This window comes from Macaca nemestrina, chromosome 10 (genome assembly GCF_043159975.1).
Source record: "Macaca nemestrina isolate mMacNem1 chromosome 10, mMacNem.hap1, whole genome shotgun sequence".
Taxonomy (NCBI): Eukaryota; Metazoa; Chordata; class Mammalia; order Primates; family Cercopithecidae; genus Macaca; species Macaca nemestrina.
This window is the reverse complement of record NC_092134.1, coordinates 34853182-34873095: the sequence shown is the minus strand read 5'-3', so window position 1 is coordinate 34873095 and position 19914 is coordinate 34853182. Positions and strand designations below refer to the sequence as shown.

At 39.8% G+C, this 19914-nt stretch overlaps 1 long non-coding RNA gene and 1 pseudogene across 1 annotated transcript; one reads left to right on the top strand and one right to left on the bottom strand.

Annotated features, from left to right (window-relative positions):
• The first annotated feature begins 9593 nt into the window (after window positions 1–9593).
• On the top strand, window positions 9594–10316 carry LOC105463370 (SIN3-HDAC complex-associated factor pseudogene; annotated as a pseudogene).
• Window positions 10317–14083: 3767 nt separating this feature from the next.
• Window positions 14084–18956, bottom strand: LOC139356529 (uncharacterized). The gene is made up of 3 exons (XR_011608520.1): window positions 18422–18956; window positions 18014–18252; window positions 14084–14448 (listed from the first exon to the last, which is right to left on the bottom strand). It is a non-coding gene; the product is annotated as an uncharacterized lncRNA (long non-coding RNA).
• Between the last annotated feature and the right edge of the window lie 958 nt (window positions 18957–19914).

Sequence of the window (19914 nt, the reverse complement as noted above, 5' to 3'; positions counted from 1 at the left end):
AGCCAGGAGAACAGCACTTTGGCCTGCCTGTAGAGGCAGAGATTTAATTCATCCCTCTGGTCTCCTTCTGGTTCACTGGAAAGCTGGTTACCACTAAGGAGAAAGGAAAGGTTCAAGATCTCTGAACAAAAGAAATTCACACAGAAAGGAGGCACTCTCTAGAATGTGAGCCACACTTCCTGGAGAAAGTGCAACATCCCATGACCATGAAGCAGAAAGAAAGATCTGCAGATAACTAGCAAGTGCCTTGGCTCCAGAAAGAAAAGATAGCCTAAAAAATTACCCTAGTGATATGTATGGAGGTGCCCCAATAAGCTAAAAGTATAGTTTCTGCCCAGCAAGGCGAACAATTTTTAAGAATGCAAGGTACAGAGATAGGCTGAGTTCAAATTCTAACTTGTCATTCACCTGATGGGTCATCTTCCTGAGCTTAACTAAGCTTCAGTGTCTTTATCCGTTAAGTGGGAGTCATCCTAGAATTGTGTTGAGGATTAAATGTGCTCATCTAAATTAAGTACTTAACTAAACATCTACCACATAGTAAATTCTTCATAAATGTTATAACTGATTATTATATACGAAGAATCCCATTATCTCATGCTCCAACCACTCCTAACAGTTGCTGAATAATTTGGAAGCAATTGTGACTTCAGAAAAAGTCTTGGATTTTGAGATACTGGACAAAAAAAAAACTGAAGGAACTGGGGATAGCATTCTTATATTTAATCCCAGGGAAAGGTAAGAAATTTGAAAGATAAAAGAGGAATGAATAGCAGGAAATGAATAGCAAGTATTATTAGATGGGGACAGATAATGCAGTTTGGCATCCTGAATGATTGTTCAAATTCTCAAAACAACAGACCCACCTAGCTAGGGAAATGGTTGATCTATAGAAGAACCCACTGTCTGTCAACAGGAGAAAGAGTAAAGAAATGTTATAGTCACATAATGAAATACTACTCATAATTTTCTTCAATTAAGTACTAAACACACAACACGTGGATGAATTGCAAAAACATTGTGAGTAAAAGAAGTCAAATACAAGAGTACATATATATACAAACGTATACATATATGAAGAAGTTCTGTAAAAGACAAAACTAATCTAATAGTGATGGAAAACAGAACAGCGGGTCGAGCATGGTGACTCACACCTGTAATCCCAGAACTTTGGGAGGCCAAGGATCACAAGGTCAGGAGTTCGAGACCAGCCTGGCCAACATAGTGAAACCTCATCTCTACTAAAAATACAAAAATTAGCCAAGTGTGGTGGTGGATGCCTGCAGTCCCATCTACTCAGGAGGCTGAGGCAGGAGAACCACTTGAACTTGGGAGGCAGAGGTTGCAGTAAGCCTAGATTGTGCCACTGCACTCCAACCTAGATGACAGAGTGAGACTCCATCTCAAAAGAAAAAAAGAAAAGAAAAGAGAACCGTGGTTGTCTCTGGAATGGAGCAGGGCAGGAAACTGACTGGAAGGAGGCCCAAGGGAATTTCTTAGGATGATAGAAATATCATCTTAATATCTTGCTTTGGTAGTAGTTTGTCAGAACATATGGAACTGAACTCTATGTATTTTATTATATCTTAATTATAACTTAATTTTCTAAAATAGTGAGAGCAAGCTAAGACATTTCAGATTAACAATGACTGATACTGAAAAAAAGTTACCATACACAGGATCTTCTTGAAAAAAATACTAAAGGATGTTTCTTAAGAAGAAAGAAATTAAACCTACAATGAAGAAATGAAAGTAAAGAAAGTGAAGAAATAGTTGAAGCACTGACTGTATAAAACAATGCCAAAGGTATTGACTGATCTTGTGCATGTGTGTTTTTAAAGACGGAATTAAATAATATACAATAATAACATGAAAGGAAAGAGCTACTGCTTTTTTATGTAAAGAATAGACATATTGATTACATTTACATTTTTTAGGTCAACTATGCATGCAAAAAAGGAAGGTAGCACCTAAAAAGATAGAATAGTATGCAGTGTCTGAAGGAGAAGGTTATATGGGTAGCTACACAGGAATAAAGAAAACTCAATCAATCTAATAGACCCCATCTCCCCCATACACACACACATGAGAAAGTGAGAGAAGAATCCAAGGGCTATGCAGTAGTTATAAACTATAAAATGAAATGGTAGAAATAGAGACATCAGCAATCACAATAAATATGCACATACTAAACTCACCAGTCTTACACTGGTTTTTTGGCACATACACTTTCCAATTATATGCTATTCATAAGAGACACACCTAAAACCTAATTCCAAAAATGTTGAAAGTAAAGATGTGAAAAATTACATAATGCAGTAATACTTACCAAAATAAAATAAATACAGTCAGAGCCAAGACGGCCAAACAGGAACAGCTCCAATCTGCAGCTCCCAGCGTGATCCATGCAAAAGATAGGTGATATCTGCATTTCCATCTGAGGTACCTGGTTCATCTCATTGGGACTGGTTGGACAGTGGGTGCAGCCCACAGAGGGCAAGCTGAAGCAAGGCAGGGCATCACCTTACCTGGGAAGCACAAGGGGTTGGGGGATTTCCCTTTCCTAGCCAAGGGAAGCCGTGACAGACTACCTGGAAAAATGGGACACTCCTACCCAAATACTGTGCTTTTCCCAAGGTCTTAGCAACCAGCAGACAAGATGATTCTCTCCCATGCCTGGCTGGGTGGCTACCACACCCGTGGAGCCTTGCTTACTGCTAGCACAGCAGTCCAAGATCGAAATGCAAGATCGTAGCCTGGCTGGGGGAGGAGCGTCCACCATTGCTGAGGCTTGAGTAGGTAAACAAAGCAGCCGGGAAGCTCAAACTGGGTGGAGCTCACCACAGCTCAACAAGGCCTACTGCCTCTAGACTCCATCTCTGTGGGCAGGGCATAGCTGAACAAAGGCAGCAGAAAACTTCTGCAGACTTAAACGTCCCTGTCTGACAGCTCTGAAGAGAGCAGTGGTTCTCCCAGCACAGTGTATGAGCTCTGAGAACGGACAGCCTGCCTCCTCAAGTGGGTCCCTGACCCCCGTGTAGCCTAACTGGGAGACATCTCCCAGTAGGGGCCGACAGACACCTCATATAGGCAGCTGCCCCTCTGGGACAAAGCTTCCAGAGGAAGGATCAGGCAGCAATATTTGCTGTTTTGTGACATTTGTTGTTCTGCAGCCTCCGCTGGTGATACCCAAGCAAACAGGGTCTGGAGTGGACCTCCAGCAAACTCCAACAGACCTGCAGCTGAGGGACCTGACTGTTAGAAGGAGAACAAACAAACAGAAAGGAATAGCATCAACATCAACAAAAAGGTCATCTACACCAAAATCCCATCTGTAGGTCACCAACATCAAAGACCAAAGGTAGATAAAACCACAAAAGTGTGGAGAAACCAGAGCAGAAAAGCTGAAAATTCTAAAAATCTGAGCGCCTCTTCTCCTCCAAAGGATCGCAGCTCCTCACCAGCAACAGAACAAAGCTGGACAGAGAATGACTTTGACGAGTTGACAGAAGTAGGCTTCAGAAGGTTGGTAATAACAAACATCTCCAAGCTAAAGGAGGATGTTCGAACCCATCGCAAGGAAGTTAAAAACCTTGAAAAAAGATTAGACAAATGGCTAACTAGAATAAACAGTGTAGAGAAGACCTTAAATGACCTGATGGAGCTGAAAACCACGGCACAAGAACTTCATGACACTTGCACAAGCTTCAATAGCCTATTCGATCAAGTGGAAGAAAGGGTATCAGTGATTGAAGATCAAATTAATGAAATAAAGTGAGAAAACAAGGTTAGAGAAAAAAGAGTAAAAAGAAACAAACAAAGCCTCTAAGAAATATGGGACTATGTGAAAAGACCAAATATATGTTTGACTGGTGTACCTGAAAGTGATGAGGAGAATGGAACCAAGTTGGAAAACACTCTTCAGGATATTAACCAGGAGAACTTCCCCAACACAGCAAGACAGGCCAACATTCAGATTCAGGAAATACAGAGAAGACCACAAAGATACTCCTCAAGAAGAGCAACCCCAAGACACACAATTGTCAGATTCACCAAGGTTGAAATGAAGGAAGAAGTGTTAAGTGCAGCCAGAGAGCAAGGTCGAATTACCCACAAAGGGAAGCCCATCAGACTAACAGCAGATCTCTCAGCAGAAACCCTACAAGCCAGAAGAGAGTGGGGGCCAATATTCAATATTCTTAAAGAGAAGAATTTTCAACCCAGAATTTCATATCCAGCCAAACTAAGCTTCATAAGTGAAGAAGAAATAAAATCCTTTACAGACAAGCAAATGCTGAGAGATTTTGTCACCACCAGGCCTGCCTTACAAGAGCTCCCAAAGAAAGCACTAAACATGGAAAGAAACAACTGGTACCAGCCACTGCAAAAACAGGCCAAATTGTAAAGACCATCGATGCTATGAAGAAACTGCATCAATTAACGAGCAAAATAACCAGCTAACATCATAATCACAGGATCAAATTCACACATAACAATATTAACCTTAAATGTAAATGGACTAAATGCCCCAATTAAAAGACATAAACTGGAAAATTGGATAAAGAGTCAAGACCCATCAGTGTGCTGTATTCAGGAGACCCATCTCACATGCGAACATGCACATAGACTCAAAATAAAGGGATGGAGGAAGATTTACCAAGCAAATGGGAAGCAAAAAAAAGCAGGGGTTGCAATTCTAGTCTCTGATAAAACAAACTTTAAACCAATAAAGATCAAAAGAGACAAAGAAGGCCATTACATGCTGGTAAAGGGATCAATGCAAGAAGAAGAGCTAACTATCCTCAATATATGTGCACCCAATACAGGAGCACCCAGATTCATAAAGCAAGTCCTTAGAGACCTACAAAGAGACTTAGACTCCCACACAATAATAATGGGAGACTTTAACACCCCACTGGCAATATTAGATATATCAACGAGACAGAAAGTTAACAAGGATATCCAGGACTTGAACTCAGCTCTGCAACAAGCAGACCTAATAGACATCTACAGAACTCTCCACCCTATATCAACAGAATATACATTCTTCTCAGCACCACATTGCACTTATTCTAAAATTGACCACATAATTGGAAGTAAAACACTTCTCAACGAAAGTAAAAGAACAGGAATCACAACAAACTTCCTCTCAGACCACAGTGCAATCAAATTAGAACTCAGGATTAAGAAACTCATTCAAAACTGCACAACTACTTGGAAACTGAACAACTTGCTCCTGAATGACTACTGGGTAAATAATGAAATGAAGGCAGAAATAAAGATGTTCTTTGAAACCAATGAGAACAAACATACAACATACCAGAATCTCTGGGACACATTTAAAGCAGTGTGTGGAGGGAAATTTATAGCACTAAATGCCCACAAGAGAAAACAGGAAAGATCTAAAATCGACACCCTAACATCACAATTAAAAGAACTAGAGAAGCAAGAGCAAACAAATTCAAAAGCTAGCAGAAGGCAAGAAATAACTAAGATCAGAGCAGAACTGAAAGACATAGAGACACAAAAAACCCTTCAAAAAAATCAATGAATCTAGGAGCTGGTTTTTTGAAAAGATCGACAAAATTGAGAGACTACTAGCAAAACTAATAAAGAAGAAAAGAAAGAAGAATCAAATAGACACAATAAAAAATGATAAAGGGGATATCACCACCAATCCCACAGAAATACAAACTACCATCAGAGAATCCTATAAATACCTCTAAGCAAATAAACTAGACAATCTAGAAAAAATGGATAAATTCCTGGACACAGGATTCAATTTCAGAGCCTGTTATTGGTCTGTTCAGAGATTCCACTTCTTCCTGGTTTAGTCTTGGGACTAAATCTGAACAGACCAATAACAGGCTCTGAAATTGAGGCAATAATTAATAGCCTACGCACCAAAGAAAGTCCAGGACCAGATGGATTCACAGCCAAATCTTATCAGAGGTACAAAGAGGAGCTAGTACCATTCCTTCTGAAACTATTCCAATAAACAGAAAAGGGGGAATCCTCCTTAATGCATTTTATGAGGCCCACATCATCCTGATACCAAAGCCTGGCAGAGACACAACAAAAAAAGAGAATTTTAGACCAATATCCCTGATGAACATCAGTGCTAAAATCCTCAATAAAATACTGGCAAACTGAATCCAGCAGCACATCAAAATGCTTATCCACCACGATAAGTTGGCTTCATCCCTGGGATGCAAGGATGTTTCAACATATGCAAATCAATAAATGTAATCTATCACATAAACAGAATCAATGACAAAACCACATGATTATCTCAATAGATGCAGAAAAGGCCTTCGACAAACTTCAACAGCCCTTCACGCTAAAAACTCTCAATAAACTAGGTATTGATGGAACGTATCTCAAAATAATAAGAGCTATTTATGACAAACCCACAGCCAATATCATAATGAATGGGCAAAAAGTGGAAGTATTCCCTTTGAAAACTGGCACAAGACAGAGATTCCCTCTCTCACCACTCCTAGTCAATATAGTGTTGGAAGTTCTGGCCAGGGCAATCAGGCAAGAGAAAGAAATAAAGGGTATTCAGTTAGGAAAAGAGGAAGTCAAATTGTCCCTGTTTGCAGATGACATGATTGTATATTTAGAAAACTCCATCATCTCAGCCCAAAATCTCCTTAAGCTGATAAACAACTTCAGCAAAGTCTCAGGATACAAAATAAATGTGCAAAAATCACAAGCATTCCTATACACCATTAACAGACAAACAGAGAGCCAAATCATGAGTGAACTCCCATTCACAATTGCTATAAAGAGAATAAAATACCTAGGAATCCAACAAACAAGAGATGTGAAGGATCTCTTCAAGGAGAACTACAAACCACTGCTCAATGAAATAAAAGAGGACACAAACAAATGGAAGAATATTCCATGCTCATGGATAGGAAGAATCAATATCGTGAAAATGGCCATACTGCCCAAGGTAATTTATAGATTCAATGTCATCCTCATCAAGCTACCAATGACTTTCTTCACAGAATTGGAAAAAACTACTTTAAAGCTCATATGGAACCAAAAAAGAGCCTGCATTGCCAACACAATCCTAAGCAAAAAGAACAAAGCTGGAGGCATCACGCTACTTGACTTCAAACTATACTACAAGGCTACAGTAACCAAAACAGCACGGTACTGGTACCAAAACAGAGAGATAGACGAATAGAACAGAACAGAGACCTCAGAAATAACACCACACATCTACAACCATCTGATCTTTGACAAATCTGACAAAAACAGGAAATGGGGAATATAAATGGTGCTGAGAAAACTGAAACTGGATCCCTTCCTTACACTTTATACAAAAATTAATTCAAGACGGATTAAAGACTTAAGTGTTAGACCTAAAACCATAAAAATCCTAGAAGAAAACCTAGGCAATACCATTCAGGACATAGGCATGGGCAAGGACTTCATGACTAAAACACCAAAAGCAATGGCAACAAAAGCCAAAATAGACAAATGGGATCTAATTAAACTAAAGAGCTTCTGCATGGCAAAAGAAACTACCAGGCCGGGCGCGGTGGCTCAAGCCTGTAATCCCAGCACTTTGGGAGGCCGAGACGGGCGGATCACGAGGTCAGGAGATCGAGACCATCCTGGCTAACACAATGAAACCCCGTCTCTACTAAAAATACAAAAAAAAAAATTAGCCGGGCGAGGTGGCGGGCGCCTGTAGTCCCAGCTACTCGGGAGGCTGAGGCAGGAGAATGGCTTAAACCCGGGAGGCGGAGCTTGCAGTGAGCCGAGATAGTGCCACTGCACTCCAGCCTGGGCGACAGAGCGAGACTCCGTCTCAAAAAAAAAAAAAAAAAAAAAAAAAAAGAAACTACCATCAGAGTGAACAGGTAACCTACAGAATGGGAGAAAATTTTTGCAATCTACTCACTGAGAAAGGGCTAAAATCCAGAATTTACTAAGAATCAAACAAATTTACAAGAAAAAACAAACAACCCCATCAAAAAGTGGGTGAAGGATATGAACAGACACTTCTCAAAAGAAGACATCTATGCAGCCAACAAACACATGAAAAAATGCTCATCATCACTGGTCATTAGAGAAATTCAAATCAAAACCACAATGAGATACCATCTCACCCCAGTTAGAATGCAATCATTAAAGTCAGGAAACAACAGATGCTGGAGAGGATGTGGAGAAATAGGAATGCTTTTATGCTGTTGGTGGGAGTGTAAATTAGTTCAACCATTGTGGAAGACAGTGTGGCAATTCCTCAAGGATCTAGAACTAGAATTACCATTTGATCCAGCAATCCCATTACTGGGTATATACCCAAAGGATTATAAATCATGCTACTATAAAGACACATGCACACATATGTTTACTGCAGCACTGTTCACAACAGCAAAGACTTGGAACCAACCCAAATGCCCATCAATGATAGGTGAATTCAGAAAATGTGGCACATATACACAATGGAATACTATGCAGCCATCAAAAAGGATGAATTCATGTTCTTTGCAGGGACATGGATGAAGCTGGAAACCATCATTCTCAGCAAACTATTACAAGGACAGAAAACCAAACACTGCATGTTCTCACTCATAGGTGGGAATTGAATAATGAGATCACTTGGACAGGGAACATCACGCATCAGGGCCTGTTGGGGAGTGGGGGGCTGGGGGAGGGATAGCATTAGGAGAAATACCTAATGTAAATGATAAGTTGATGGGTGCAGCAAATCAACATGGCACATGTATACCTGTGTGTCAAATCTGCACTTTGTGCTCATATACCCCAGAACTTAAAGTATAATAAATAAATAAATAAATAAATAAATAAATAAATAAAAACAGTCATATTAAATCAGACAAAAATAAATTTAAGGGAGAAAACATGATGTAATGATAAAATGAATAATTTGAAAAAAAAGATATAATAGTCTTATAACAGTCTCTAATAACATGGCCTTAAAATATATAAAGTAAAACCAAAGACTCACAAGGAGAAATGAACATATCCATAATCCTGGAAGGAAGATTTTAACATCTTACAATACTGAATAAAAGCCAGAAAGAAAATAGACACTTAAGTAGTACAATTAATAAACTTTACCAAACAGATTGCAACTTATATTCTACACCAAAAATTAAAGATTGCATTTTATTTTCAAGGACACATGAATAAATTTACTAGAGACTCTTCCTCACAAAGCAAGATTCAACAAATTCAAAACATTGTGCAGCAGACCACATTTTGTGATCAAAGTACTATAAAATTAGAAACCAATAGTAGAGAAATAGACTTTAAAACCATATTATCTTAGAGAAATCTTTAATGTCAATGTCATGTAAATAATTTATAGGACCACAAATAAATCATAAAGGAAATTATCAATATTCAGACTTGAATAACAATAAAAATATTGCATATCTAAATTGATGGATGCAACTCAGTCAGCACTTATGGGCAATTTAGCCTGAAATGCATTTATTAGATAAGAAGAAAGGTCAAAAGGTAATGGGCCAATCTTTCTAGACAAGGCAGTTGAAGAGGGAGGGCTTAGAAAGGGACTGGCCTGGCGTGCACTCTGCACCTCCGGCATGTTGTTTCGTATGGAATGGATGCTTCTGGAAGATTTGGAAGACTATTGCCCAGAAGAAAAGATGTTTGGTTTTTCCCAAGCCAAAGATGTACCAAAGTATAGAGGGCTGCTGCGTTTGCAGAGTTAAGTCCTCCAGTTCTCGCTTCACTGACAGTAAACGCTATGGAAAGGACTTCCAGAGCTCTCTGGGGCTGCATGAGACATCTGCAATGCCTGTGTCCTGTTTGTGAAAAGATGGAAGACGTTGCCAGCAGGATCCAAAAACCCTGGATTCACGTGGCAGATGCAGGGCTGGACCCAGTCTAAAGACTACATTGAAACCAAAGAGAGTGAAAACTGTATCTGGGAAGAGGATAAAAAGCAACCAGACCAATAAACTGCAGAAGGAAGGTAAAGATCACAATGATGATGCTCACAGTACCACCTCAAGTGCCTCCTTGTAACAGCAACCAGTCAGACGATGGCTCAGTTATGGAGATGGCTTCTGGTTCTACCAGAACACCAGGTGTTTTCCTTTTTAGATCTCACGGACTGAAAAAGACAGAAGATACGTAGTGGGTCTGTTTATAAAGGCCATTTTGGGGAAGTCCTCATCAGCTCACATCTGTTCAAGCCTTGCCGCAGGAATACGAAAGCAACTACCGAGAAATCCTAAGGGCAGGGGCCAGAATCTCTGCCCACCTCACTCAGGAGTAGAAACGGGGAACAAAAAGCAATTTAAACTTTGAAAAGACCACAAAACAACTAACTGTTCCTCCTATTTTTAACTTGGATACCTGCTACTCTGCCAAAAAAGAAATTCTAGAATAGTTTTGAATGGGTTATTTTCCCACCAGTCTCACAAATTCTGAAGTCAGTTTCCAGCTTCACAAAAAAAGAATTGTAAATAATATTTAAGATGCTGGATATTTCACAAGAAAGCCAAATGCTGCTATAGGTCTTTTTTAAATACCCTTCTAAGGAATGAAACTAGGGGAATTTCAGGGGACAGAGATGGGATTTGTCATATGCTAAACGGTATGTGGTTTTAGTCCTTCTATATTGAGAAGCAGTGGTTAGGCATTTTTTAAGGTAGCCAGCTACACTTGTTTTCCCTCATGATAATAATTTGTCATAACTCAGTAACATGGACTTGCCCCTAGAGGTAGTTGTTAATAATTTTGAAATATTAAGGTCTTGTCAAGGTTCCAACGATTGAAACCTGTACTACTGATTATTAAGCAGGACAGACTGTGCTTTCTGTTGCAAATACCTTAAAGGAAAAAGTAATTTCTAAATATACAGAAAGGAAAGATGACTGTATATGTTGCATTCTGTGCCACCTCTCTTGATATTAATATTTGATAAAGATTTCAATTTTTATGAAACTTCTAAAGCAGAATCAATGCTCCTCTTGGGGAAATAACAAGTCTTTAGGGTAGCCAAGACCCTATATGAACAGTACCAAAGCATTAACACATAATAGAGAACACATTCTATTAAAAATGTTGAACTATCGGCCGGGTGCGGTGGCTCCCGCCTATAATCCCAGCACTTTGGGAGGGCAAGGCGGGTGGATCAAGAGGTCAGGAGATCGAGACCATCCTGTCTAACACAGTGAAACCCCATATCTACTAAAAATACAAAAAATTAGCTGGGTGTAGAGGCGGGTGCCTGTATTCCCAGCTATTCGGGAGGCTGAGGCAGGAGAATGGCGTGAACCCGGGAGGCAGAGCTTGCAGTGAGCCGAGATCGGGCCTCCAGCCTGGGTGACAGAGCAAGACTCTGTCTCAAAAAAAAAAAAAAAAAAAAAAGTTGAACTATCGGAGTCCAGGTGTGGTGGCTCACACCCATAATCCCAAAACTTTGGGAGGCCAAGGTGGGTGGATCACTCGAGGTCAGTAGTTTGAGGCCAGCCTGGCCATGGTGAAACCTGTCTCTACTAAAAATATAAAAATTAGGCGGGCGTGGTGGCGCATGCCTGTAATCCCAGCTACTCAGGAGGCTGAGGCAGGAGAATCGCTTGAACCCGGGAGAGGGAGGTTGCAGTGAGCCAAGACTGCACCACTGCACTCCAGCCTGGGCGACAGAGAGAGACTCTGCCTCAATTAAACAAACAAACACAAAAGTTAAACTATCTCAAAACTAAAATGTGTAGTCTTCAGGATGGCACAAAACAAAAACTAATGCTTCTTGGGGCACATTTCTTAGAGGAATTGCTGAGTGTGTAAATAATTGACTTCTGTTTGTGTTACATAACTGATGACTTCCTTGAAAATCTGCACAGGTCAGTTTTAGGTCTGGATTACTTCAGCTAACTTTTGTGAAGGTTTTGTCTGTGAAGAGTGGGTGTTTGACTTGGTTCAGCCTATTAGGGTTTTTTCCCACTCTATATTTAAAGTAAAATTTACTAGAAGAAAAGAGGGGTGGTATTAATGACAAGTGGGTTGGTTTTGGTTTGGCTTCTTTTAGTCAGGCTTTCTGAACATTGAGACATCCTGAACTCAGGGCTCTTCAATTCTAAAATGCTCATTAAAAGCCTCTCACTTGAACCCAAACCAAAGTACTCTTATTGCAAGAAAAAAAACATATCACCAGTTCAGATTTCATAATGAGGAAGAAGCATTTGCCTGCCCTATAGTAACATAACTCAGTGCTTATTTTTTAAATAGGATTTTTAAAATTGGATAGTGTAACAATAAGGAGTTAGTCACCTTTTATAGGCACCCTGTAGTTTTACAGTTAATCTAAACACATTTTATATTTCCTCCTTTCAGAAAAAACTACATGCTACAAGCCACCGTATGCACAGACCGCACAATGACTTGGGTTGGCTCTCCCACAGTCTTTGAGGTGAATTATAAGAGTCCAGCCGTTATTATCCTCCAGAGTTATTCTGAAAAAATTTGTTTGTAATTTTGGCTGTAGTATCGGTGGTAGGATATCCTCTAGTGTGAATCATCTCTGCTTCTGTATTTATTTATTTTTCACTAGCCCTCAACCACAGTCTTCTTTTTCCCCTTCCACCTCTCTTTACCTGTAGGATGTACCGCATGCAGTCATGCACTTTTTATTAATATATTCAAACTCCACAGGTCTGTTTTGTACTTTTTGTATTATTGGATACTTACAATCACAACTTTCATGAGGATATTGAATGCATTTAGTCTTAGAAAATTTTTAAAAAGTAATGAACTTCATCTGATTCAAAAAAAATAGAAAAAACCAGTAAACTCAAATGAAGGAGTAGGAGAAAGGAAATAAGACATTTAAGGGTAGAAATTCATCATATAATAACAGAAATAAATAAATAAAAGAGGATCAACAGAGCAAAACGCTGAATATTTGCAGTGACCAGAAACAAGCTAATCCTCTGGTAAGATTGAATAAGAAAAAGAACTAAGGTACAAAGTATCCATATTAGACATGAGAAAAGATACGTAATTACAGACACATCAGAAATTTAAAACATCTTAGGAATACTATAAACAACTTGATGCCAATAAATTTGAAACCCAGACAGGCATACATTTTTTTAAAAATTAATTACCAACATTTTCTCACAAGAAATATAAAAACCTGAATAGACATGCTGATATAAAAAATTGAATCCACTAATTAACAATCTATGCTCTTCCTCATGGCCAAATAAGGGCTGAAATGATTATTCAAGTATATTTCAAACCTTCAAGGAATAGTGTTTCCTAACTTATTCAAACTGTTACTAAGCATACAGAAAAGAAAAACTCTTTGGTTTATTATATAAAGTTAATGTACTTAGTGCCCAAAACTGGAGAGGGATCATATAAAAAGAGAAAATTACAGGCCAAGTTCACTCATAAACATAGATGTAAAAGACTTAAATAATTTATTAGCAAATAAATGCAGTGAGGCATTTAAAAATGGATACCCCATGACTGACTAAGGCCTATCTCAGGAATGCAAAGATTATTTAATGTTAGAAAATCAATAAAGGTAATACACAACCCTAATTGATAAAAGAAAAAAAAAGCCTATATGATAATCTCAAAAATGCAGGAGAATAGATAAAATTCAATATCCACTTATTATAAAAACTCTTAGACACCAGCACTCAGGGGAACTTTCTTGACTTGATAAAGGTATTTACCAAAAACCTTTGGCAAATATCATGCTAAATAGTAAAATGTTTAAAACATTGCATTTTAAAGAACAAGGATGTCCATTAGTGCCACTTGTATTCAGCACTATCCTGGATGTCTTAGCTAAAGCAAAGACCAGAGGGAGGAAAAAAGAGATGTAAAGATTGGACATGAAGAATCAAAACTGTCATTATTCACAGATAATAGTATTGTCCGTGTAGAAAAATCTATGAGAATATATAAACTATTAAAAGCAGTAAGAGCTTATTGGATATAAAATCATATACAAAAATCAATAACATCTCTATACACCTGCAACATCCAATTAGAAAATGTAATTTTAAAACTGTATCAGTCACAGCAGCAACAAAAATATAAGGTACATAGGAATATAACTGGCAAAAGAGATATATTAATATTATGAAAACAGTATAAAATTTTATTGAAGGATGTAAATTTTTAAAATCTGAAAAATAATGGAAAAATGCAGCACGTTCATGAGTAAGAAAGAAGCAATATTTTTAAGTTGGCAATTCTCTTCAAATTAATCAATAAAGTCAATGCATTGCAGTCAAATCCTCCTGGGTTTTTCACAGACTTGGTCAAGCAGATGCTGAAATTCCTATAGAATAAGAAAGGGCAAAGAGAATAACCAAGACAATGCTGAAGAAGAAAAATGTAGGAAAACTTACACTCAAAGATGTCAGGATTCATTGTAAAGTCATACCACAGAGCAAGGCGACACAGTGACAACTGGAACAGAATAGACAGACAGGAAACAGACTTGGGTTTACGTCTTGCAACTTCATTTATGACAAAAACAAAAAAAAAAGCCTTAAAAATTAGTGGGGGAAGTATGGTCTATTTTTTCACAATGTCTTTCACAAAAACTTTTTAAAATAAGTTTATTAATACAAATTGTTGGCAAGGATGTGAGAAATGGAAATTCGCATGTGCCTAGTAGGAGGACGAATTGTTGTAGCTCTTTGGGGAGCAATTCTGCTCTACCTAGTAAGCTGCTAAGCTGATGCATCCCACTATCAGTGGAGCAGTTCCCCCTTTGGGTAGCTACCCTAGAGCGGCTACGTGCTTATCAGGATGGATAAAAAAAATGTGGTCTGCTCCTAAAATGGAACACTTTAAGCTATTACAATAAACTAAATCTTTTTTGGTTTTTTTTTTTTTTTTTTGATACAGTATACTTGTACATATTTAGGGTTACATAAGAAATTTTGTTACATGCATGAATATGTAATGGTCAAGTCAAGATATTTAGTATGTATCTTTTCTATGTGTGTTGGGTACATTTCAGGTTTACTCTTCTATTTTGAAAAATACATTGTTGTTGACTACAGTGGCCCTACTCTGCTATCAAACTTTAGAAAGTGTTTCTTCTATCTAATTGTATTTTTGTACCCATTAACCAGCCTTTCTCCATCCTCCCTCAACGCCCACACATACACCCTTCCCAGTCTCTGGGATTTATTATTCCACTCTATACCTCCATGTTATCAATTTTTTTAACTCTCACATATGAGTGAGAACATGTGGTATTTGTCTTGCCTGGTTTATTTCACTTAACCTAACAGCCTCCAGTTCCATCCAGCTATCCATTTGTTGCTGCATTTGACAGGATTCCATTCTTTTTCATGGCTGAATAATATTTTATTGTGTGTTTATACCACATTTTCTTTATCCATTCATCCATTGGTAGGCAATTAAGTTGATTCCATATTTTGGCTATTGTGAATAGTGCTGCAATAAGCATAACAGTGTAGATATCTCTTCAATATATTGATTTCTTTTTCTGTTTTTATGATAAAAACCTAGTATTTGGATGATGGGATCATATGGTAGTTCTTTTTCCAGGGTTTTAATTTTTACTTTAGATTGAAGGGATACATGCACAGGGTTATTTCCTAGGTATATTGTATGATGCTGAGGCTTGGGTACAAATGATCCTGTCACCAAGGTAATGAGTATAGTACCCAATAGTAAGTTTTACAACCATTGCCCCCTTCCTCTTTGTCCCTCTAGTGGTCCCCAGTTTCTATTGTTGCCATTTTTATGTCCCTGAGTACCCAATATCTAGCTCCCACTTGCAAGTGAGAATATGCAGTATTTGGTTTTCTGTTCCTGTGTTATTTCACTTAGGATAACGGCCTCCAGATGAATCCATGTTGCTGTAAAGGGCATGATTTTTTCTTTTTTATGGCTTTGTAGGACTGTAGTATGTATAGGTATACCGCATTTTCTTTACCCAATCCACCATTGATGGGCAACTAGGTGAATTCCATGTCTTTGCTATTGTGAATAGTGCACAATGAACATAGCAGTGCATGTGTCTTCTTGGTATAATTTTTTTTTTCATTATTGATATGGTTTGGCCCTGTGTCCCTACCCAAATCTCACCTTGAATTGTAATAATCCCCAAATGTCAAGGGCAGGACCAGGTGGAGATAAATAAATCATGGGGGTGGTTTCCCCCATAGTGCTCTCGTGATAGTGAGTTCTCACAAGATCTGACAGTTTTATAAGGGGATTCCCTCTTTGCTCAGCACTTATTCTCTCTCCTCCTGCCCTGTGAAGAGGTGCCTTCTGCCATGATTGTAAGTTTCCTGAGGCCTCCCCAGTCATTGGAACTGTGAGTCAATTAAACCTCTTTTATTTATAAATTACCCAATCTCAGGTATTTCCTTATAGCAATGTAAGAACGAACTAATCCAGATATACACCTAGTAATGGGAACGCAGTGTCAAACAGTAGTTCTGTTTTAAGTTCTTTGAGAAATCTCCTAACTGCTTTCTAAGTGGCTGAACTAATTTACATTCCCACCAAGAGTGTACGTGTTCCCTTTTCTCCACAGCCTCACCAGCATCTGTTGTTTTTTGACTTTTTAATAATAGCTATTCTGACTGGTATGAGACGGTATCTCATTGTGGTTTTGATTTACATTTCTCTGATGATTATTTTTAGTTGTTTGAGGAACCTCCATACTGTTTTCCACAGTGGTTGTACTAATTTACATTCCTTCCAACAGTGTATAAGTGTTCCCTTTTCTCCACATCCTTGCCAATTTAAGGGGTATTTTTTTTGTCTGTTTAATGATAGCCATTCTAACTAGGGTAAGATGATGATATCTCATTATGATTTTAATTTGCATTTCCCTGATGATTAGTCTTTGTAGGATTTCTTTGGCTATAAACAGCACTGGTGGTATCTGTGATTTTCTCAACGACAGGATGCAGTTTGCTAGTGGAGACTGTGAAGAAGTTTTGCTGGGGTCTGGGACACCAGGTAGGCCAGTCTTCAGGCCCCAGCGGTGGCAGCAGTGGGTGAGCATGCCTGTCCTAGGGCCCTAGAGCATCATACATACTGGTGTTAGCTGGTCCAGGTAGGCTGATTCTTGGGCCTCTGGGAGGCTTGTTCCCAGGAATGGCAGCAGTGGGCCAGGCATGTGAGCAGGTTCCCAAGGCCCTGGGCAGTGGATGTGGTATGGGTGATGGCAGTAGCAGCAACGGACATCCCTCTGGGACCCAAGTGGTCCACACTGGTGTTGGCAGTGGCTGTGACAGGTCAGGCTGGCCAGTCCCCAGACCCACATGTGGCACCTGCAGGTCAGTGGCAGTTGTGGTAGCAGTAGGTTGAGTGGGCCCAAACTTAGACCCCAGGAGGAGTGCTCAGGTGCCATTGGTGGTGGAGAGGGCTGGGCAATCCCCAGGCCTCTGGACGCTGTGCTCGGTACTGGAGAAGGTGGAGCCAGGCTGGACACCCTACTGGTTCGTATAGACGCTGGCTGTGGTATGCAAAGGTAGGGTGAGCCGTAGCCAGCAAAATGCTCTGGTGGAGGCAGCAGAGGCCCTGCTACTAGGGAGGATGGGTTGCTTTCCCTGGAATCTGCCGTAGGCAGGCAGCCAGGGAGCATGGACTTCCCCCTGTGCCTCGATCACCTGCAGTCCGCAGCCACAGCAGCTGTGGGCAGTGGAATTTGCCCATGGGGCATGTAAGAATGCACAGCTGCCCCTCTGCATGGGGCCAGGGCAGGTGTTGGGGGGAGGGTGCGAAATTGCTGCCTCATCCTGGTTGCCAGGCAAAACACAGTCCAGTGGGGGCTGGGCTCTTAACATGGCACCGTCAGACCACTGCTTAGGGATGTGTGAGACCCAGGATGAGCTCCGTCTCTAGAGCAGTGCCTTCCCACAGTTCCCAGGGAGCCCCCTATGTTAGTCTTGAGGCCACTGGGGTTGAGAGGCTCTCCTGTTGTAGGATTGCAGGAGTTCATGGTGAGAATGTGGACCACTAGGGATCTCTCATTTACCTTGTCCTCACACTGGGGAGTCTCTCCCAGCTCCCAGCTGATCTTGGCCAAACAGGCTTCCTCTCTTCCCTCTCCTTCCTTGCTTTAGGTGTTTCCTGTCATTTCTCTGTTGAATTCCAGTGCTCTCTCTTAGATAATCTATTTGAAGTGCGATTATCTGCTCACTATTTTGGTTCTTCTTAGAAGAGGCGAGTAAGAGATGCCTCTACTCAGCCATCTTGAAGTCCCTCCACAATAAACTAAAACGAGAGAAAATGTCGATGGATAAAAACAAAGTACAAGATAATCTGTACGGTATACACAGGTTTGCCATTTACATAAATGTTTAAAGACACAAAACAATACTACATGTTTACTTAAAAAAAAAGAAAGAAAGGAAAAACAACCATGGAAACAACACCCACTCACTTTAAGACTTCTTTTTCTGTTGAGGGCTATTATCATCCTTGCTCTAAAGTTAAACAATAAACTAAATTTCTTCCATTGTTAGGTTAGCCTATATATAGGAATGAACAAAGACAGTTAACTTGTGAGGTTAGAAGCAAGGTAGAGTCAGTTATGTTAGATTCCTCATTGTTATAATTTTGCAAAGGCAGTTTAAAGGCCCCTATAACAACAACAAAAAAAAAAGATTAACAAGAGAATAGCATACAAATTTATTTAATATAAATTTTAGGTTACACAGGCACCTACAGAAATGAAGACCTATAGAAGCAGGGAAGACTGTATTTTTGTGGGCAGTTGGGCTGCAAAAGGATGACTGGGAAACAGAAGGGTGTGATACAATGGTAATAAAGCGGGGTAACTCACCAAAACCTATTTGTTCAGATTCTTCTTGGTGTCTCTGTGTCTTCAGAGAGGAGGACATTTCTTTATTTTGTTTTGGGTATAGGGAGAGAAGCCCTTTATCTGAAACGAGGATTTTCTGACCTACTTTCAGAGGAAGGTCAGCTAGGTTTTATGGCCTGCTTCAGGGAGGAAGTGGAAAGAAAGTGAGAGAGAGAGACCTTCCTGCTTCTGTTGTTTTCTGAAATGCCATGTGCCATTTTTCAGAATAGCATGCCCTGAAACTCATCTCTCTCTTAACAATAAAAAGCTCCTTCTCTAGAAGCCCCTAGTAAACTTTTTCTGCTGTCTTACTAAACCAACCAGGCAAGGCGGAGGGTCTGACATCATGACTGGATGAAACCAGAGGTTCTCTGCATGGTTCCTAAACCAGCAACATCAACATCACCTGGGCATTTACTGGAAAACATTCTCAACCTCACCTTATACCTACTAGAGAAGTGGTCCAGGAAAAAAAAAAAAATAGGTGTGTGTGTGTGTGTGTGTGTGTAACAATCCCTTCAGATTATTCTGATGACACAACAGTTTGAGAAGGACTGGGTTTGAATAATCAGGACCTCCCTTACAGCTCAGATCAATTAGCCTCTCTTGAGGCACATGGGCTTCATGGAGGAGGGGTGGAAACATGAACAAAATTAACATGATTTTAAGAAAAAGGAAGGGAGCTGCCAGGTAATCAGTTGAATGTGCATTGACATTGCTTAAGCATCGGCTGGGTGCAGTGGCTCATGCCTGTAATCCCAGCACTTTTTTTTTTTTTTTTTTGGAGACAGGGTTTCACTCTTGTTGCCCAGGCTGGAGTGCAATGGCATGATCTCAGCTCACGGCAACCTCCGCCTCCTGGGTTCAAGCGATTCTCCTGCTTCAGCCTCTCCAGTAGCTGGGATTACAGGCATGTACCACCGCACTCGGCTAATTTATGTATTTTTAGTAGGCATGAGCAAACCCAGCACTTTGGCAGGTCGAGGCAGTTGGATCGCCTAAGGTCAGGAGTTTGAGACCAGCCTGGCCAACATGGTGAAACCCCATCTCTACTAAAAATACAAAAATTAGCC